The sequence below is a fragment of the Sebastes umbrosus genome, chromosome 6 (genome assembly GCF_015220745.1).
Source record: "Sebastes umbrosus isolate fSebUmb1 chromosome 6, fSebUmb1.pri, whole genome shotgun sequence".
NCBI lineage: Eukaryota > Metazoa > Chordata > Actinopteri > Perciformes > Sebastidae > Sebastes > Sebastes umbrosus.
The window spans coordinates 28,471,898-28,492,626 of NC_051274.1; the positions used below are offsets into that span (position 1 = coordinate 28,471,898).

General features: G+C 41.7%; 1 protein-coding gene and 1 long non-coding RNA gene across 5 annotated transcripts in view; one reads left to right on the forward strand and one right to left on the reverse strand.

Annotated features, from left to right (window-relative positions):
* LOC119490327 (neural cell adhesion molecule L1.1-like) overlaps positions 1 to 17,498 on the reverse strand; it is a 52,184-nt gene extending 34,686 nt beyond the window's left edge. For all 4 annotated transcript variants that reach the window (XM_037773654.1, XM_037773653.1, XM_037773652.1 and 1 more), the window contains exon 1: positions 17,272 to 17,498. The gene's annotated coding sequence lies outside the window, so the exon portion shown is untranslated. The remainder of the gene's footprint in view (positions 1 to 17,271) is intronic.
* Positions 4,698 to 12,266, forward strand: LOC119490332. The gene is made up of 3 exons (XR_005207380.1): positions 4,698 to 4,709; positions 7,580 to 7,585; positions 11,441 to 12,266. It is a non-coding gene; the product is annotated as an uncharacterized LOC119490332 (long non-coding RNA).
* Positions 17,499 to 20,729: the final 3,231 nt, after the last annotated feature.

Below are 20,729 nucleotides of genomic sequence, written 5' to 3' on the forward strand. Positions count from 1 at the left end.
ATAACGCTCCAAACTTACGCTAAATTTTAGCGAGAAAAAACTGTTATTGCCATTTTCAAAGGGGTCCCTTGACCTCTGACCTCAAGATATGTGAATGAAAATGGGTTCTATGGGTACCCACGAGTCTCCCCTTTACAGACATGCCCACTTTATGATAATCACATGCAGTTTGAGGCAAGTCATAGTCAAGTCAGCACACTGACACGCTGACAGCTGTTGTTGCCTGTTGGGCTGCAGTTTGCCATGTTATGATTTGAGCATATTGTTTTATGCTAAATGCAGTACCTGTGAGGGTTTCTGGACAATATTTGTCATTGTTTTGTGTTGTTAATTGATTTCCAATAATAAATATAAACATACATTTGCATAAAGCAGCATATTTGTCCACTCCCATGTTGATAAGAGTATTAAATGCTTGATAATTCTCCCTTTAAGGTACATTTTGAACAGATAAAAAAATGTGTGTTTAAATATTTTGAGCGATTGAAAGCCCTGGTGTAAACATGTTTTAAAGCAACCCAGAACAGAAGTAATGTGTCATTTTTGTAGAATTAGCCAAAGTCGTTAAGTGTCAAGCTGATAAAACAGAGTTAAGTGTGTGTTTGGTGCCGTTGCTGAGGACTCTGAACACAACATCAGGTTTAAAACGATCAGTGGAGTTCAAAAACGGACAGCGTGATACATGACTGTCAATCTCATTATAGAGTTCAGACCCTGCAGGCACTCATATTTCAGTTCTGTACCGTTTAACATTAAACATACTGTACCAATTTCCTCTCTGTCAACCCCCCCCCCCCCCCCCGTCCCTGACTCCTCCAGAGTCCTGGGCCGTCCCACAGAACCTGAGGGGCTTTAGAGGGCCGGCAGGTGGACCAGCCAGTCCACCGGGAGGCCTGAGGGAGGAGGGGAGGCAGGGCAGGTGCAGGTGGGGCGGTCTATTGGGAGGCCTGAGGCGGGGAGGGGGCTCGGGAGGGGGCGGGGATCACAGAGTCAAGGCGAAGGGGTGGGGGGGGGGGTGCAGGTGGACGGATAGTGAGCGACGGAGCGGGAAATTAATTCATTGATAGATTCCGATCTGCAGGAAAGAACTGGGAAGTGTGGATGGAGAGATTAAGCAAAAGCAAGGAGGATGGAGGGGATACTTCCCCCTCAGTGCACACACACACACACACACACACGCACATACACGCACACACGCACATACACACTCACACCCACATACAAAGAGACGCATAAAGACGAGAAAGAAAGCTATTCCCAGTTTGTCCCTCCCAGTTGGCTGCGTGACCTAAATTCACCTAAATTCATTATTCATTACATACCTCACATTTACTACTACTATACACACACACACACACACACACACACACACATACACACACAGATGCTGACCATGCTACAGCCTGGAGCAAAGAGGCGGGGTGACCAACCTATAGATGATTTCATCTGTGTGTGTAGATCACACTGCTGATGTCCTTCACATCAGGCCTCATGAATATGTAATATAAATGACATTTTAATAAAGCCCCACTGAGTTAAACATGTCTGTGTGTGTGTGTGTGTGTGTGCAACCCTTCTATACTAGCAATATATAACTAACCTTGTCTGGATTATGTTAATATCAACATAATGAGAAAATCTGGATACAGAACGGATCTGCAAAGTGCTCACTGATAACATATTTTGTTTTCCTACAATATCTACTTGCAGCAATTAAAACATTTTTTCATGGTTATGTTTAGGCACTGAAGTACTACGGCTACGGTTAGAGAACGATCACATGGTCTTGGTTAAATAATGATAAAGTCGACAGCGACTTGAAACATGAGATGTGACACGTCTACTGCATAGTCGCAGATTGAATTTTAAGGTCGGAGGAAATGTAAGACTACAACAGGGGCTTTGTTTACACAAAAACGAATAATCAGGCACCAGCAGGTGCATTTTTATATCCCGACTAATATGCCCAATGAGTGATGAAATATTGCAAGTATTACCATAGAAACCAAACTCACACAAAACCCGACAGTAAACCAGAGATGAGCCTTGCAGTCTTGTTGACACACCTACAGTAGACTACCCGATGCTGTGTGTACATATTACTACTAACTGAATGCGATGCAAGCATCAGACAAAATCTGTTTGATTGGATTATTTTCTATTGGGATGTTCTAACTGGCCGTTGAGCGACGCAGCGCTGCACAGAGCGACGTCTGGAGCTGAACTTTTGTCAGAAGCTGTTTCTATTTATTCCTGTCACTCGCGTTGAAAGCACCGCAACGGACGAGGACCGGCTGATTAGTGAAGTTTTAATGAGGAGTTATCTGATACGATACCCCGTGATTTCACTACAAAAACCTAAATAAGGAGGCAGCTGGAGGGAGATCGCCTGAAAGTTTCCTACTTGCTTTTGGCGATATTGTATCCTATATCATTTCCAGTAAATATCAAAATATAAAATGTGTGTTTTCTGTTTAGAAAGTACAAATGTAGGAAGATAGCAAGTATCACCGATCTTTTAAATAGTTACGTCTCTAGTCTGATCTCAAGCGCACAGCTGACAGGTACATGGTTTGTTTACATGACGTAACAGACGTTCGTATTTAACGGATTCAGTGCGGACAGAGAGCTCCGATGTTATTATAAGTTCATAAAAAGACCACAAAAAGTTATCCTCTAGGTATCTTATTCGGTCTACAAGATCGATATTATTCATCATTACATTAATTATTAGTTCTGTGCTATTATAAAAGATATAGATACTATTTAAATCCCTACATGCATTTTTGGCTACGGCCACTAGGGGGGTTCAGTGAGCCCCCTGAACCAACGCAACTGGTCTACTGTATTGATTTGACTGTATATAAAGATGAACGCCACGTCTCCACTCCCTCCCACTGTACAGAAGTGAAGCAAAAACATCCCAAATACGGGAGCTGCCATCGTGAGATTTTGACGTTATTTGGAGCCAGAGTCTGCTCAGTAGCGATCGGAGGGTGGCGCCGCAGTATCGAGGTCACTCGCGCAAACCAATCGCAAGCTGATCACGTCTTACCCCCTTTTATATAGCATCAAACAACTAATTAAAACCAAACTGATCAGAAAAAATGAACACTTGAACATACATCAGCGTGATAAGAACTACCTAAAATGACAGAAAAATGTATTTGACGCGTACAGCTCCCATTCAATCTTGAGACGGCCAAGTATCTTTCTGGTGAAGTGACGCACTCGACTGTTTCCTGCTTTATGACTATCGCGAGACGAGAGCGGCCGCAGCTTCTCAGCGAGACTCACAGCTGATGCTCATGACGTCTCACCCCCTTTTATAGCATGAGATAACTAATTAAAACGTATCACTGAAAAACTGAAAAACAAAAACTGATTTATGGCCTTCTGGAAAAGAACTCTTTATATAACCGTATCAATGTGTGGTTTTGTTTGAACAGACACTAAAATGTGCATTTTTTCCACATCTGCTTTTTTATTGGATGCCCTCTGCAGCTGGATGTGGAACACATGAGATGGGATTTCAACATATTCACTTCCCAGCATTCAGTCTTGAGACGGCCAAGTCTCTTTCTGGTGAATGCTTGAATGCTTGTTTTGTTTGGACAGACACTGAAATATGCTTCTTTTTTTTTCCACAACTGCAGTCAATTTCCTCACATCTTTTGTTTTGGATGCCCTCTGCAGCTGGATGTATCACCAGCCAACACATGCGATTTCAACATATTCACTTCCCAGTATTCAGTCTTGACACAGTCAAGTCTCTTTCTGGTGAAGTGACTGTTTCCTGCTTTATGACACTCTGACCAAGTCACAGCTCTGATGTCATCATCACCTCGCACACTGAGACACCCACAGCCACATGTCTGTGTTAGGCTGCCTTTGTGTCTAACTAGACTGGGAGTCCCTGTGGAAGACAGGACGTGAATAACTCAATAAACACAAGGAGGTTTCTGACCCCGGAACAAAGAGCATCAACCGACTGTCAGGCCTCCAACCACCCGCTGTCGTCCCCTTCCTCCCTCTCTTTCTGTTTGTGTCGACCCCTCCATCATTTCTTACTCTTCTGCCATTCTGTTTGTGTGCAGCTTCTCTCTCTCTGGCTCTGTACACCAGCGATGTGTCTGTTAAAACTGCTCTAGGCGAGGCTTAAACATGAAAACTCCCCCGTCTTATCAGCTTCAACCATAAAAGAAAGGCTGTAATACAGAGAAGAGCATCCAACCCCCATTCATTGAGACGCTGTAGTATTTGCCCAAATAATGTTCTGGTGATGGTTACGATCACTGGCAGAGATTTTTAGCCACGCTAGCAGCATGACTCCAGGGATGGACATGTCGGTCGGTCCACCACTTTGGTCCAGACTGAAATATCTCGACAAGTATTGGATGGATTGCTGTGAAATCTTGTACAGGCATTCATGATCCCTAGCGGATGAATCCTACCGACTTTGTTGCTCCTCTGAATTTTCTTTTAGCCATCATGAGGTTGTGGTTTTGAGTTAAATGTCTCAGCAACTATTAAATAGATTGATAAACGCCACAACATTTGGTTCAGACAACCACGTCCCCCTCAGGATAAATTTCACCAACTTTGTCATCATCAGGTCAAGATTTAAATATGTCAAATACTTTGTTTCAGGACTAAAAACCTGCAAAACTAACGACATTCCCATCAGCCTCAGCTGTACTTTGTGTTTGGTGCTAATTAGCAAACCTCTCCCAGCTCTCTGCTTTCATTCTTTACAAAACTATTTCTGTCACATGTGAACGACCGACTATGAATGTCTGAAAACATGCTCCGTTATCTCCATATTTAAACAATATCGTGACTCTCCCCTCTACAAAACACTTTTGATTTTCGACGTGGTCAGACAACATATCGGACAAACTAGTCCTGATCGAGTATTACAGGAAACATCAAAACTTTCTTCAGTCTAAACCAGGCGGCAACCTCCGGGTCTGAAAAGTGAAGCCAATGCTGAACTGCCTTAAACCTGCATTCTTTCTAACAACCAGCAGGGGGCGACTCCTCTGGTTGCTAAAATAAGTCTGATTGTATAGAAGTCTATGAGAAAATGAGCCTACTTCTCCCTTAATTTATTACCTCAGTAAACATTGTAAACATGAGTAAATGGTCTCAATTGCTAGTTTCGAGTCTTCTTCAATACAGCATGATGTTCATTTAGTAAATTATAGTCCCATTTAGAGTCAAACAGACCATAAAGCAGGGGAGGCTTTAGGGCGTGGTTACCTTGTGATTGACAGGTCGCTGCCACGGCGTTGTCCGGTCTGGGAGTTGTCCGTGTTTTCGTCGTATAACTTTAACCCTTTCACAGTGTGTTTTCAGTTCATCAAAGTTAATTATAACATGTTGGTCTCCTAAAAATGTCTTATTCAGTGTTTGGTTGTATTTAGCTCCACCTTCTTGTCACTTCTGGTTCAAAAGACCAAGATGGTGACGGCCAAAATGCCGAACTCGAGACCTCAAAACATCAGTCCACAAACCAATGGGTGACGTCACGGTGGCTACGTCCACTTCTTATATACAGTCTGTGGTCTACAAACACTTGAAATCTGGTTGATCTCAACAACAATTTGCCTGGAATAATAAAACATACATAAAGAAAAGGCGGAGAAATGAGCAGCAAGAATTGAGAAGACAATTTAAAAATGATCCAAACTAAAAACCCAGCCCAGTGTTACCAACACTTTTCCAATGAAAGTAGATAACAGCACTAGCTCCAAAGTCCCTAAAACTAGAGAGAAAGTCACCAAGTCGGCAACACTGACAGTCCGTTACATTCCGGCCTAATGAAATGACTGGATTGGTTTATTACAGTCCTGCAACAGCCACAGATACTGGATTTGTTTCTTTTTTTCCAGAGCATTTGATTTTTTGCTGTTGGGATGTAAAGATAATTTCAACCAAAATAACAAAACAATTTTCTACCTTTAAGTTGAATACTGTTTTGATTAAGCAATTTTCCTAAAGCACACGGTGATGTCTTCAACGGTCCAAAACTCAAAGATATTCACTTTACGATCACGACTTACCTCACGACTGAGAAGCTGGAACTGGAAATGTTTCACATTTGTGCTTCAAAAATGACTTAATTGATCAGCAAAAGTTGCTGTGGGTCAAATGACCTGATGGATCTACTCTCTAGTAGAGTATTGAATTAAATCATTGTGTCATTTCTGTCTGTTTGCCTTTCAGATGGGATGGGGGAGACGTTTTACCCGCTGGTCCCACAGCACAACCCGACGCCTTTCACATTCAAATCAGCTCTTATTGGCGTGACATTGTTTAGCCACCTCTGGATTACCCCCTCCTCCAACCACACACACACACACACCACACACACACCTCCGCAGACACAAAGCCAGTAGCATGTGTTTGTTTCTGATTTGCCTCTCTCCACACGACAAACGAAGCGACTGCATAGGAGCGCATAAATCAGTCATTAGTGACGGTATGTTGCAGGATAAACAGCAGCTCCGCTCTGGGTGGCGTCCTGGCCCGGCTGGGGTCTATTAGATTTAGCTGAGGGGCGAGTGGCGCCAGCTGTGAGAGGCCACGGTGTAACAGAGCGCTCAGGGCGGTATATATACAAGACCCACGGCCATACATCTATCACCGCCTTCACACTAAACCAACACCGAGGGGAGAGGAGGGCAGCTAAAATAAAAGACTAACGGAGCTATTAATGAATTTAAGTGACATAACAGTATCAAACATATTAGAGAAATAGTTTAAAATGACATTGATTAATCTAATCATATTAACACAGTCTGGATTTAAACATGAAATCATCAACATTAGTAGCGATGAACTCAGAATAATGCTGTGAAGCCTCGGCCCTGCTAACATTAGAGTGAAGTGTCCCAGCTAGTGGGTTCGCTGTGATGTAATGTCAATCAATACATGACATGATCATATATCACGTGCGTGACGGGCTCAGTTAACCAGCGCCATTAAAATACTGCTGACCAGCAATATCAGTGAGCAAGAGAGACTCTGCTTCTTCTTCTCTTTCATTTGGTTTTCTGCTTCTATAAGAAATCAAGAACAGATCTGAGAGAGGAAATGCCTCCGACACACAGAGTGATGGTTACCTATTGGTTTTGTCATTTTTGCAGAAAAAGTAAATCAGGTTTGTATGAATCTGTATATTCAGGTTAAAATCAGCTGGTATATATGGAGTATAAATGTCATAAAATCTGTAATTACCTCTGCCAAGGCCGAAGGCCTAGGAAGGTGGTTATTTTTTCACCGGCGTTGGTTTGTTGGTTTGTCCGTTTGCAGGATTACTCCAAAAGTACGGGATGGATTTGAATGAAATTCAACTATAGATTCTGCGTTTTTTCACATTAAACTCTGTGAAATTACAGTTGAGTTCGACCAAAGCACACTTGGTGATTGTTGGAAAGAGTAACGACGACGGTTTAGGTGAGTTTTATTCTGTTTCTGTCCATATTGAATGAAGTGTTTTACGATGCTCCGCTACGGTCTGCTGATCTCAACATAAACAAAAATACACGTGGATGATGGCGCACGCTGAGCGAAGAGGGGGGTGGAGAACTGCCCTCTCCGAGTGCCATTCTAGTTAACCTGTAATTCTAATTTGCCTCCAGGCCTGCTGTTTTCTGTTCAGATCGTGGTTAATAAAGTCATATAGCTCCAGGTATCAGGCTCCTTAAGGGCTTATCAAGAGGAATGTAAAGTTTAAATCCACAACCGAAACAAGCTGACACACTACCACCTTTACGCTGATAAATTAGCAAACACTGTCACTTCAGGAAAATCGCAATCATCAAATATTCTCTATTTTGAAAATAAGTTGATTGGGCGTCCTGGCTCCTCTCGATAACGTGGCTGTCAAACGTAGTGAGGCCCGAGGCAATAACCAGCCTAAATAGAAAATTACCCTACATTATGTAGAATAGTTCCACTGAAATGTTTTCACCACTGGCACCATCATCACACACACACATAATCATCCACCCGCCCACACACAGCCTCTCATGAGCCCACCACATCCACCGCCCACGCACACCCACCACCACCAACCACCACCACCCAGAGGCTCGTCTGGCTCGACTCTCAACCTGTTTCTTCCCAGCTGCTGCCAATCCAGCGGGAGCTTCAACAGCCACTCACATCCCACCTAATCCCTACTGGCAGGTAGAAGAAGTTACCCTGCGCTTTGATTCAGGCTCTTCACATAATAACATCATCCTCTTGATCTTCAAGGTGTGAGGTCAAAGCCCGGCGGCTGCTCTCCAGCTCGAGAGGACCGGCCGGGTATACAGTTTAGATCTGCAGGGGATTGTTTTACACAAACACTTTTATAGATTTATAGAGGTTTTTTGAGATGGATTGTTGCCGGCTTGAGAGCAAAGCTCACAACACGGCATCTTAAAAATACACACCCTGGTGTCATTACCCGGGCATCAAATACCGACACTTTGTCACAGCCCACGGCGTCTGATACCGACGCACAACCCACTCTTTAGCGACTGTATGACACGCACCACTTTCAATTAACTCAAATGTAAACCCATCCACGCCAATATTAGACAGCTGCTCCAGAAGTGAGTATACTATGTAAGGGATAACGTACAGCGAGCCGGTCATTGTTGTGAAATAAACCCAGACAGGGCGATGCCGCATCCCGACGCAGAGCAGAGGGTTGGATCCCGACGCAATGTCTTGCAAGGGGTTTATTTCACAACAATGACCCACTAGCTGTACATTATCCCGCTTATTACACGGCTACTTACTTAAAAAATTAAGAATTTTACACAAAAACAGTCCGCCTGAGTCAGAACTGCGCCCATAGCAACGGTCTGTTATACATAGCAACGGTCTGCTATAAAGAAATAACAGACCGTAGAACGCCGTGATTGACCAATCAGAATCGAGTATTCAACAAATTAAAAATAATATAAAATAGTAATAAAAACACCACTATAAATACTAGTATTTTTTATTTTTTTATTGTATTTTCTTCTATTTTTTATTTATTATTTATGATTTTTGTACTAGGGGAGGAGGACGGTCCAAACAAACACAGGACTTTCAGGGGCCGCTGTACGTGTCCTGTGTGAAACCAAAAGCCAACGTTGACTTATTTTACCTTATTTTACTTTTGTTGCGTAACTTACGTACGTAACTAACGCCGCATATTGACGTTACGTAACAAGCGTATTTAACCCAAACTTGATCTTTTACTAAACCTAACCAAGTAGTTTTTGTGATGCCAAGGGGTCCCGATCAAGCGTCACAAAACACAAGCAAATGAAGAAAACACCTTCACTGATCTGACAACACGAGCAGCATTTAGAAAAAATAAAAAAAAACATCACAACGTGAGAAAACTAGGGCTGTCAAAGATAACATGTTCAAGTTTCTTCTAAATGCTTTTATTTTGTCTATCTGCGTTTTCTAAGTTGCTTTGCATCGAATTCTCAGGGAAGGACAACATGAATTTCTCTTGTCCTCAAGTCAATGAAAGTCCCCGGAGAAAGGTTGAGGAGCCAGAGTAACATGTTCAAAATAATATTTAAGTACATTTTCCTTTAAAATCAGCGTCTGCCATCACGTCTCTGTGCCCTTTATCTAAAAAGCCACAACTCTGTCTCCAAGTTACACCACTCCCAGGTGGGAGATCACATTTCTTTATTTCCACTCCACTCAGAGAGCCTCTCTCTTTATCTCCTTCATCCCTCCATCTGCCCCCCCCCCCCACCCTGAGAGAACAGGAAGGAAGGTTTAAATTAAAAGGAGATTTGATGCTTATCATATTATTCAATCAGTCGGTGAAAATGTCAATTTGTATTGTGTGTAAGTGTGTGTCTGTGTGTGCAGCCCGTCTCCCATCCCTTTCCGTCTTTCCCCCATCACCATGGTAACCCCCTGACTCCAGCAGCACACAGCAATATTTCTCTCCCCCATCCCCCACGCTGCCCCTCCTTCTTTTCTCCCATCCCCCACTCCGTCCCTCCACACCTCTCCCTCGCTTTCTCTCCGGTGCCACTCCCTGCATCTCCTCGCTTCACCTCTCCTCCTCTCACACTCACAGTCTCTCCTGCTATTGTCTCCCACCTGGCTCTCCTCCTCCCGTTTGACTCGACCGGTCTGTTCATAGGAAACATTTCTTTATTTCTTTCTTTCCTCTTGTGCAGCTTCTTAAAGAGCAGCAACACAAACACAAACTCATCAATATCCCACAAATACGAGGAAGCAGATGGTCAGCTTTGGGAGAAGTTATGGCGTCAGGGAATCACTGCAGGTATGAGGAGATAAATGAAGCAGACGGAGGGGAAATTAAGAGTGTTCTGCTGTTTAAAAAGATGCTCTCGTAGTTTTGTATTATCATATTGTTTTTATATCTGAATTAATTAGTATGGTGCCGCATCCAACAATAACACATTTTTCTAATAAAATAATCTTTTCCATGTTTTTTAAGTGTCAGAAATTGAGAAAACGAATGCATTAATTGGAGCGTCTTGGCATAATGGAGAAAAACACTGAATGTGAGAATGTTAAAAAAAATACTAATAGGCAGCTAGCTGTCACTGTTGAATGATGATGGTGTCACTGGTGGTTCAAATTAATTGCACTAGAGAAATATAGGTCAGCAACTAACAATTATTTTAATTCTTGCTTAATCTGTAGTTTATTTTCTCTTCTTATTACTTGTCTTAAAAATGTCATAAAATGGTGAAAAAGTCACAACTTCCCAAAGCCTAAGGTCGTATTTTATTTTATAATTATTATTTTATCTTATATTTATTTTGCACTATTTTATGTCTTAGATTCTCATCTTTACATGCGTGTTTTTTTCTTTTTATACATATTCAAATGAGCATTGTTAGGCCCCGATCACACAGAGCATGTTTTGCAGGTGGAAAACACGAGGCGCATCGCACTGCCTTTTTGTTGCCCAATCAGACAAGGCGCTTTTTGTAGTTTGCTGCGTCTTTTTATTTTACATGTTGCTAGGCAACCACCAAAAGAGTGCTAACGTTACCTTAACACAAACCATGAACTGTACGCGACCCAAATAACTAATAGTGCAATTTAAAATGAATGTAAACAACTCACGCAAAATCTCAAGTGCCGCACTAATTTGTCTCTGCTGTTTTCTGTTCAGATCATGGTAACTACGGTTGGTAAAGTCAGAAAGCTCTGTCTATCCACAATGAGAAAAAACTAATGACATCGGGCGCTTTATCGCTCTGAGTTAATTTGTTTTCAACTCGAGGCGTTCAGGGCGCTCCTGTAAAAAGGCAAGGTGTTATCCATGTCTACTTTTGAAAATTTTTTGACATTGTTGTTGTCTGTTTATTTGTTTACATGGCGTTAAGGTGGCCAGCTTATTCGCCCCTGCTTTTTTTTTTTAAAGGAATATGGTTTGACTAAGATTATGATTATTATTAGTATTATCACTTTTGAAAAATAATGAAAACAAAGTATATTTATTCAAAAGCAGCGCACAAAATGCTTCAATCTCATTGAAAACAATCACAAAAAGCCGCCCCAGGCTGCTAAAACGCTCTCTGTCTGATCGGGGCCTTAGAGGTCGCCTGAGATCTACGTTTTTCATCACCAACGACTGCTTCTCTGTCATTGTTGTGCATATGACAATAAAGAACTTGAAACTCAAATTGTTTTGGTCCGACCAACGATGCAAAACCCAAAGATATTCAATTTACTCTAACGTGAGTCAAAGAAGAGCAAAGAATGTTTTACTTTTCTGCTTGAAATATTACTGAAAAGGCGATCAAAATAGTCGCTGAGTGATTCTGCTCCATGTGCAAGACTTACTATGATAAATATTGATCAGATTCATTGCAGATGAGATGAGATGAGACGAGACAAAGTTATGGATTAAAATCAGCTCCTGATGGAACCAATTTGCAGACTGGAAGATTCCAATTGATCGCAACCCGTTAGTCTTCAACCCTCTGGTGGTGGTGTGAGTCACTCTACTGTATTGTTATGGTCGGATATATTGTGCACCATGTGGTTATGTGCCATTTGGGTGACTGGTGATATTGTTGGTCAGATATTCGGCTGATAAAGTGTCCTCTGTGTTTTTGCTTCATGAATGGACTCTAGTCATGGTTCAACCACACTGGCCAGAAAACACAGAAGTCACATATTTGCAGGAGGAAGTGTGTAAGTGTTTGTGTGTGTGTGTGTGTGTGTGTTTGTGAGTGTGTGTGTGTGTGTGTGTGTGTGTGTGTGTGTTTACTGTACATGCTGAAGCCATTGAAGTTAGATTAGCTGTTTCTGAGGAGATTAAAACCCAAACACAGAGGGGCTGTTAAGACCCTCCTACAGTCTCTAATCCGAGCTAATGGATGCCCCCCCATCTACCACACACACACACACACACCCACAAACACACGCACACACACACAGAGGAAGAGAAGGGTTGAAGACATGAGGAAGAAGAGCCGAGAGGAAAACGAGAAGGAGAGGGGGAAAAAAGAGAGTAAGGGGCATTCCTCTAATTTCTCAACACAAAGGCCTCATTCTGTTGAGGAGAAATGTAAAAACAAGAGAAAGAAAGGCCAAAAAGAAAGGAGGGATGGATCAGAGGGGAGGGAGCGGGGGCGTGAGAGAGATGGATGAAGACGGATGAGGAAAAAGCATAATGAGAAATCCAGAGGAAACCAGAAGCAGAGATAGAGACAGGAACCAAAAGAGAGCAAAAGTCAGACTAATCTGATTTCGTGGGCCCAGATCTCCCTCTGACCCGCCGTCCTGCTGCTCACAGCTCTTAGTCTGGCTCCAAACTGCATCCTCTACCTTTCTCTGGGGACCTTTATTGACTCTATAGACCTGCCAGGACAAGAGCAATTCATGTTGTCCCTTCACTCCGCACACTATCGTATACAAATCTAAATGATAGCAGGAGGTCAGACAGTCTGTCTCGCTGGCTGCTTAACAGGTGCAGTGATGCTCATACAGTCAGACAGGAAGCAACAGTCTGACTCGAGGTTGAGAAGACGTCTGATACTTGTCTTTTAGGACAGAAAATATTTCTATAATCAGCTTGAGATGGTTTCCAGAGCTGTTTTATACATTTTCTATTGGATTTTTCTGCATGCTACCATCCCTCAAATGATTCACTGGGGAGTTTACAATATGAAAACAAAAATCAATTTATATGTTTGTTGGAAAACGTCACCTAGATTTAAAAAAAAAGTGTTACTGCAATGAATCATCAAAAATACTCAAATGCTGCAGTGTTAATGATTTAAATATCAGTAACATGTTTTGTCATCTTTTCTATATGAATTGCCAAAAACTCTACCAATAATATTGGAATCACAGACTGTATATAAGAGGTGGACGTAGTCAGTTTGACTGGTTTGCGGACTGCCGTTTTCAAGCCTCCAGTAAAGCGTATATACAGTAGAAGCAAAGCAGTGTTTTTTTTACAGCAGCCGCCATTTTGGACTGAAAATGCTTATTTATATTTATAATATTTTATCTTTCAACACAGGCCATTTCGGTAGAATATGTCAATAAAAAATAAATAATTTTCTTTTACTTTTGTACAGCACTTTGTCGGGGAACGTTTTACTGGCGTCCGGTAGTCGCTTTCAGTCCAAAATGGCTTATTAATATACGTTCTTTGCCTCCAGTTTGGTATTTTGGCCGTCGCCATCTGTTTTTTTTGCAACCAGAAGTGACACAAGAGGGTGGAGCTTAGTACAACCAAATGCTGAATAAGACATTTTTAGGCGACCAGAATATTACAATTAACTTTGATGAACTGAAAACACACAGACCGGACAACACCGTGATAGCGACCTGTCAATCACAAGGTAGCCCCGCCCTGAAGCATCCCCTACTTTATGGTCTATTTGACTCTAAATGGGACCATAATTTACTAAATGAACATCATGCTGTATTGAAGAAGACTTGAAACTAGCGATTGAGACCATAAACTCATGTTTACAATGTTTACTGAGGTAATAAATCAAGTGAGAAGTAGGCTCATTTTCTCATAGACTTCTATACAATCAGACTTATTTTTGCAACCAGAGGAGTCGCCCCCTGCTGGCTGTTAGAAAGAATGCAGGTTTAAGGCAGTTCAGCATTGGCTTCACTTTTCAGACCTGGAGTTCACCACCTGGTTGGACTGAAGGTGCTGACAGTTCACCACATTCATGCCCCCCAAAAATGACTTAAAAAAGTGTTTGTATCACAACATTGAAACACTGAAAGTTTACACTCCAACCACCCCAACCAAACGTAACCCTTAAGAGGGAAATATACTGAATGCAAAAATCTAGCCTCGGTGCTGCCTGCCCAGTTTTTCTATAGCAAGCTAAGCATTGTTGGAAATATCTCAGGATGTATTTTAAGATATGTCTCTGCGTAAGTAGAAAATCTAGTGTTACGTATGAAGTAACTGGGTCTAATCTCACTAGCAGACTGGTAGACGCCTAGCTATCAGAAAACCGGTTGAAATTGGATAAATGGCTTGCAAGGAATGTATGTATTTATGAAACAAAGATAGTCTATCTTTGTTTTTGTCTGAGTCTATACACCAATACAATCAAGTAGAAGTAGAGGTAAATAACATAAGGGTGTAAGAACATAGAATTATAATTGATCATACTAATAAAGGGATAATGTATGTAGAACATCTGTTTTATATGTAATAGTAATTCAATTGTAGGACTGGGTAATAGCATGTATGGTATGTGTGTACAAGTGTCATCTTTATATCTTATCGAGCCTGGGACAGAGGGAGGAAGGGGGTAGGGAACAGGGTGTTCTTGCAGAATGGATAACGTAGAATGGAGTCAGAAGTAGCAGAAGTGAGAGGTCATCTAGGTCACAAGAAAAGTAACATAACAAAGCTATGGAAAAGTACTGGGTCTTGCCCATTAAGAACGCCCTGTCCCTCCTTCAGACCCTAAAGGTGCATAAATATCAAGTGTAAAGAACGACTATTCATTCATTCTCTGCGAACTGACCTCCGTGCTGCGTGACGTCAGAGACACATTGATGAATCCAGATCTGTTGTAATAACTCTGTGCAACTATTGATGAGTATATCTTCGGAATAAATTGTTTGACTTTAACTAACATAATATCTTGTGTATGATTTATCTTTGAGCTTGTAGCTGCTTAGAAGACAAACCAACACGCAGAAGGTGAGACATCCCTGAGGGGATTTCCCTTCAGCATCCATTTCTATAATACCTGGGCAATCTCTGACCTGCATTACAACACTACTCTTTTATTTCCATGTCTCCTACATCGACTGGTGAAGATGTTGACTTTTTGTCCCTCAGTATTTCAGCACAATATCCAGCCCAGTTGCACAGCAGATTGCGAAATAGTCACGAAATTGAATGTACTGATTCGTGTACATAGACGCAAATTTCAATTTTTTTTTCGTGATGGTCAGCACAAAATCAATTTGTATGAATTAAATTAGCTAACTTTTGTGAAATCAGGTGATTCACTGATTAAAAAATGACTATGATTTACGAGTGTTATATTAATAAACATGCATATGTGTCGTCTCGTCTGTCAGTCTGGAGGTTGTAAAGTATAAAAGAGCGCTAATGTAAAATCCCACCAGATGGTTACAGTCAACTTGACTACTGCCAAGCATGAGGAGGAGGAGGAGGAAGAGGAGGAGGGGGGAGATACTAATTTGGCTAAAAAATCCTCCTACGCCATTCGCTCCTAACTTTCCCTCCTCCTCCTCCTCTTCTACCTCTCTCATCCTATTCCCAGTCCAGACTTTCTTTTCATCTCCCTCTCTTCTTCCACATCCTCTCTTCTTGGATTCACCCTCTTCTTGGCTGAATCTTTTGTCTCTTAGCTCGTCTTTCACTCATTAATATCTCCTCCATTCTCTCCTCTTCTTCTCCTTCAGTCTCTCTCCTCCTCCTCCCCCTCCTCCTCCTCTTCTCAGGTTCTGGCCTGATTTGAGGCGGTCCACTGCCAAAGCACTCAGGGTGAGAAAACCCCACAATGCAAACGACAGAAGGGTGGAAACAGAGATGTTTGTGCGGGTTAAATGACGTTGCTACGAGGTGAAAAGAGGAATTCAAGAGTAAACAGGCAAACAGAAACCTGGTGAAAAGTATGAACGGGATGGACACACCCGGGAGTGGAAGAGAAAGTGAAATAGATCCTCTTTGTAGGTTTGTCTGCTTTCATGAGAGGCACTTCATACATCAAATAAAGAGCTGCAGAGATGAAGATGAATCAGCAACTATTTTGATAAACAAATAAGCGTCTTTTTTTTTTTAAAGCAAAAAATGTGCAGCTTCAAGCTCCTTAAATGTGAAACTTTTATGCTTTTCTTGTCAGATATGATATTAAACTGAATATCTTTTTGTTTTAGACTGTTGGTCAGACAAAACAAGACATTTGAAGACGTCACCCTGGGATCTGGGAATGTATAAAGGGCTTTTTCTTTTATACAAAAAGTGATGAATGAAAATAATCATTAGTTGCAGCCCCACATCAAATCACAAGAGCTGACAGGTGAGGAAGTCCGAATCACTGCCCTTTGGCACCTTCGCTTTCTGAACTCCTCAACATAAGAAAACCCTCAAAACCAGGTAAATCTCCTGTTCCGCCTCCAACACCAGGAGGTGAAGGGACCTCAGTATGAGGTGAGCAGGAGAAGCCAGGATGCACATGGTGCCGTTGTATCTGCAATAGGAAGCTGAAAGAGAAAGAAATCCTACCTGACTCTTACGTCTGCCCTGAGAGTTTTATCATGAAAGGAAACGAGCTATAAACCAGTCGTGAATAATTGAACACTATAATGTCTTATAGTGCAGCATTTCATTCAATATTAATAAAAAACACGCTGCTGCAGATGACATATCCGATATTAAAAAGCTGAATCAAGTCACTCAGACACTCCCTGAAGACGTGATTTACCCACACAGAGCCTGTTTGTCTGCACAAGGAAAAACATGAATAGTCATTTCATGTTTGACGAAGTCATAAGGTGCAGACAGCGAAAGCAGACAGAAGGGGAAGTATGCACACCCAGCACAGTTGTTCATAGCTGCCATCCTATTATTATGTAAGACATCATCACACCCTCCGGCCCACATCTAGTGTACACACACACACACACGCACACACACACACACACACACACACACAGACTACGATATAGATGCACACACACATTCATGCATGGAAACCCAGACACGAGCAGCATGGTGGGATGCTATTGTTTTCATCTTACCTCTGCAGGTGTCACGTCTCTCCCTCTGGTCACTGCTTCTCTTTTATCCCCTCTCTCTCTTGTTTCCTCCTCGTCACGCTTCTCTTCCTCTCAGTGTCTTTAATTTAGTCTTTCCTATCCACTGAGTTGAGCCTTTTTCTCTTGTCTTTTCTTGCACTGATTCTGCAGTGGTACATAAAACACACCCTTCTGAGCTCTGCCTCTCCTCCCTCCCTCCTTCCCATCCCTGCTGCTCTCTGATTGGCTGCATCACAGAGATGACATCAGCCTTTCATCGCAGCCTCTCTCTCTCTCTCTCTCTCTCTGTATTCCCCTGGTACTTCCTGCCCCTCCCTTCTTCTTTACCTCCTGCTACCCCCCTCCTCCTCCTCTATTTTTACCTCTCTCCATCTCCGTCTCCTCTCTGTTCTGGGGTTTCTTGTCTTACTGGTGGCCGGCTGGTTGAACTGGAAGAACATCAGAGAATAAAAAATACATTTAACTGGTTTGTAAAAATTATGCAGGTCACTTTAAATAAGTAACAAAAACACAAATGCAGGACTTATTAATGTTTTGTGTGGGCTGTCAATCGATTAAAATATTTAATCACGATTAATCACATGGTTGGCCGTAGTTAATTGCAAATACATTTTTTATCTACTCAAAATGTACCTTAAAGGGAAAGTATTTAATACTCTTATCAACATGGGAGTGGGAAAATAAGCTGCTTTATGAAAATGTATGTATATATTTATCATTGGAAATCAATTAATAACACAAAAAAATGATCAATATTGTCCAGAAACTCTCACAGGTTCTGCATTTAGCATAACAAATATGCTCAAATCATAACATAACAAACTGCAGCCCAACAGGCAACAACAGCTGTCAATGTGTCAGTGTGCTGACTTGACTATGACTTGCCCCAAACTGCATGTGATTATCATAAAGTGGGCATGTCTGTAAAGGGGAGACTCGTGGGTACCCATAGAACCCATTTACATTCACATATCTTGAGGTCAGAGGTCAAGGGACCCCTTTGAAAATGGCCATGACAGTTTTTCCTCGCCACAATTTAGCGTAAGTTTGGAGCGTTATTTACCCTCCTTCGTGATGGTGATGGTGTGTACCAGGAGAGTATCATCTCCCCCTGGGAGGAACAATTTCACCAGAACTATATAATTAATACGTTCTGCTGCCAGGTTTCTTAAACACCTGAAGGGATTTATTTGACATCCATATTAATCTATAGCTTGCTCCACTTCATTGAACTCACCAAAAACAGCCATATGCAATATCATTTGAAAACCTCGTCGTGATTAAAATTATACTGAGTAAAATAACTATAGTTATTTTACTCAGTATAATTTTAATCATGTTTGGCTTATACTCAACTGTTTTACTGCCAAGTGTTTAATACCATGTTCATGCATTCATTTTGTTCGAGGCTTCTCCAAAGTCTCGACGGGGGGATTCTGTGTGATACATATATAACTACAGTACAATATGTTGGCATAGAGGGTTTAATGTTGATCCATTCTGACAGTGACAGTGACCTGGCCTCTAGAAAGTGCAGGAACAGCCATCGTGACATTAGACTTTGATACTGAGATATCTTGTTTCTATTTGTATTAGACCAGAACAGGCCAGATCGGGGACTTACGGGAAAAACCTGTCAGAAGGGGATTAGTCATTAACTTAATTAAGGGTGTGTGTTATGTTGATTTGATATACTGATGTACTCGAAAATACAAATCAGTTTTTGTGTTGACTGCATAGACGCAAGGCTCAGGTCTTTTATGCAAATGAAGGGTCTTCTGCGTACCAATAGATTCCTTTTTCTAGTTTCATATGATACCAGTATCTTCACTTTGGCTTTAAAACTGAGCCCTCTACAGCCTAGAAATTGCAAAAAACAAGTTTGCTCATATCGCGTTAACTTTGACAGCCCTAGTTAGGAAGATATGTATGTCGTTATATATCAAACTCTAGCATGGATGTGGCGGACGTTCCAACTTGCAGCATTAACTACGAGCAAAAAGAGGCTAAAACTCATCAGAGTAGGATGATAATTCTGTGTGAGTTCTTCCCTTATCATAGCAAATACACACATTTTTTTGTCTGATTTTGAAAATATTGACCTTCCTTGTGTAAAAGTTGGTGAAAAAACACCATTTCTCCCCATTTACAACATTGCAACATTTCATACTAATTTAGCCATGCTTGTTTAGTCTTTATTTAGCCATAACTCCATCATCTGTAACCTGCAGACACATTGTATCCCGGGTTTGTTTGTGTTTTGTTGTATGTTTCATATTCAACTTTTAGGTTAAATTAAAACACGGACCAGCATTGTTTAGTTTAGTTATTGTTTATTGGCTCAGTATTTTTTAATAAGTTAATAATTGTTCCTTCTCTCCTACTCACCATAGCTACCATGTGCTCCACAGACAAAAGGATGAGGCATCCAACCACCTCCTGCCTTTTTGCACTGAGTGACATAATCAGTGATGTCACTGGAGTGGACCAAGCAGAGGGGGGGAGGTAAATTTGGGTAAAGAAGTGATGTATCTGTATTGTGATCAGTCTAACAATGGTTGCAAATGTATGTTATGTAGTGATATGTGTGAAGTGTTTTGGTACTAATTTAGTGAGAACTAACTACTTCATTAGTTATCTGTTTTGAGAGAAGGCTCTGGGTTTCCTGTGAGAATGGTACAGCCTGCTGCTGATTGGCTCTCGGTGATTGAAGGGTCTATAAAAGCACTTGTTTTGAACTTATAAGGAGGAAGGACGTCTGTGTGTAGCTGTGTGCACGTAAAGTAAGTTAATTTATTTTGAGTTTAGTTTTTTTTTTTTTTCGCTTCGGATCAGTTTCAGTCGCTGCATTCAGACAGTAGCAGCCCACATCTCCTTCAACCCTCTGTCTTTCTGGATGCTTTTCCCACTTGGCTCCTCCTATCCCCTTCCTCCTCTTCCTCTTCGTCACTAAAAAGGAGATTCTGTTCTGTCGTACCCAGACTATAAAGGCCGGTGACACCTATGTGGCATTTTGTTATCTGCCAAACAGAACAAGCAGCCAAAACACCCCCACTCCTCCTCCTCTTCTCTCTCTCTGTGTGTGAAATACAAAAAGAAAGAAATATGTGTGACAGATGGACAGATGGACAGGGAGACTGTCTGTGTTTGAGGGTTTCTCTTTGGCAGGAAGGTAAATACGGTTGGAGCACTAACAGTGACCAGTCTGTGTCATTATTGTTCGGCCGTTTTCCTCGGCTGTCCTTCCTCCTTTATTAAAATAACACAAAACCAGCAGTCAAACAATAGTAGATCTGCACTGTAGCTGCTGAGCAGACATTTGCAGTAGAGGTCTGGAACGGAGCTGAACCTGCAGACTCGGCAACAATTAATAAAAAAAAAAAATCAAGAGACCCGATCCAGACCCGAGGATGATTAAACCCGATCCAAACTAGACCAGA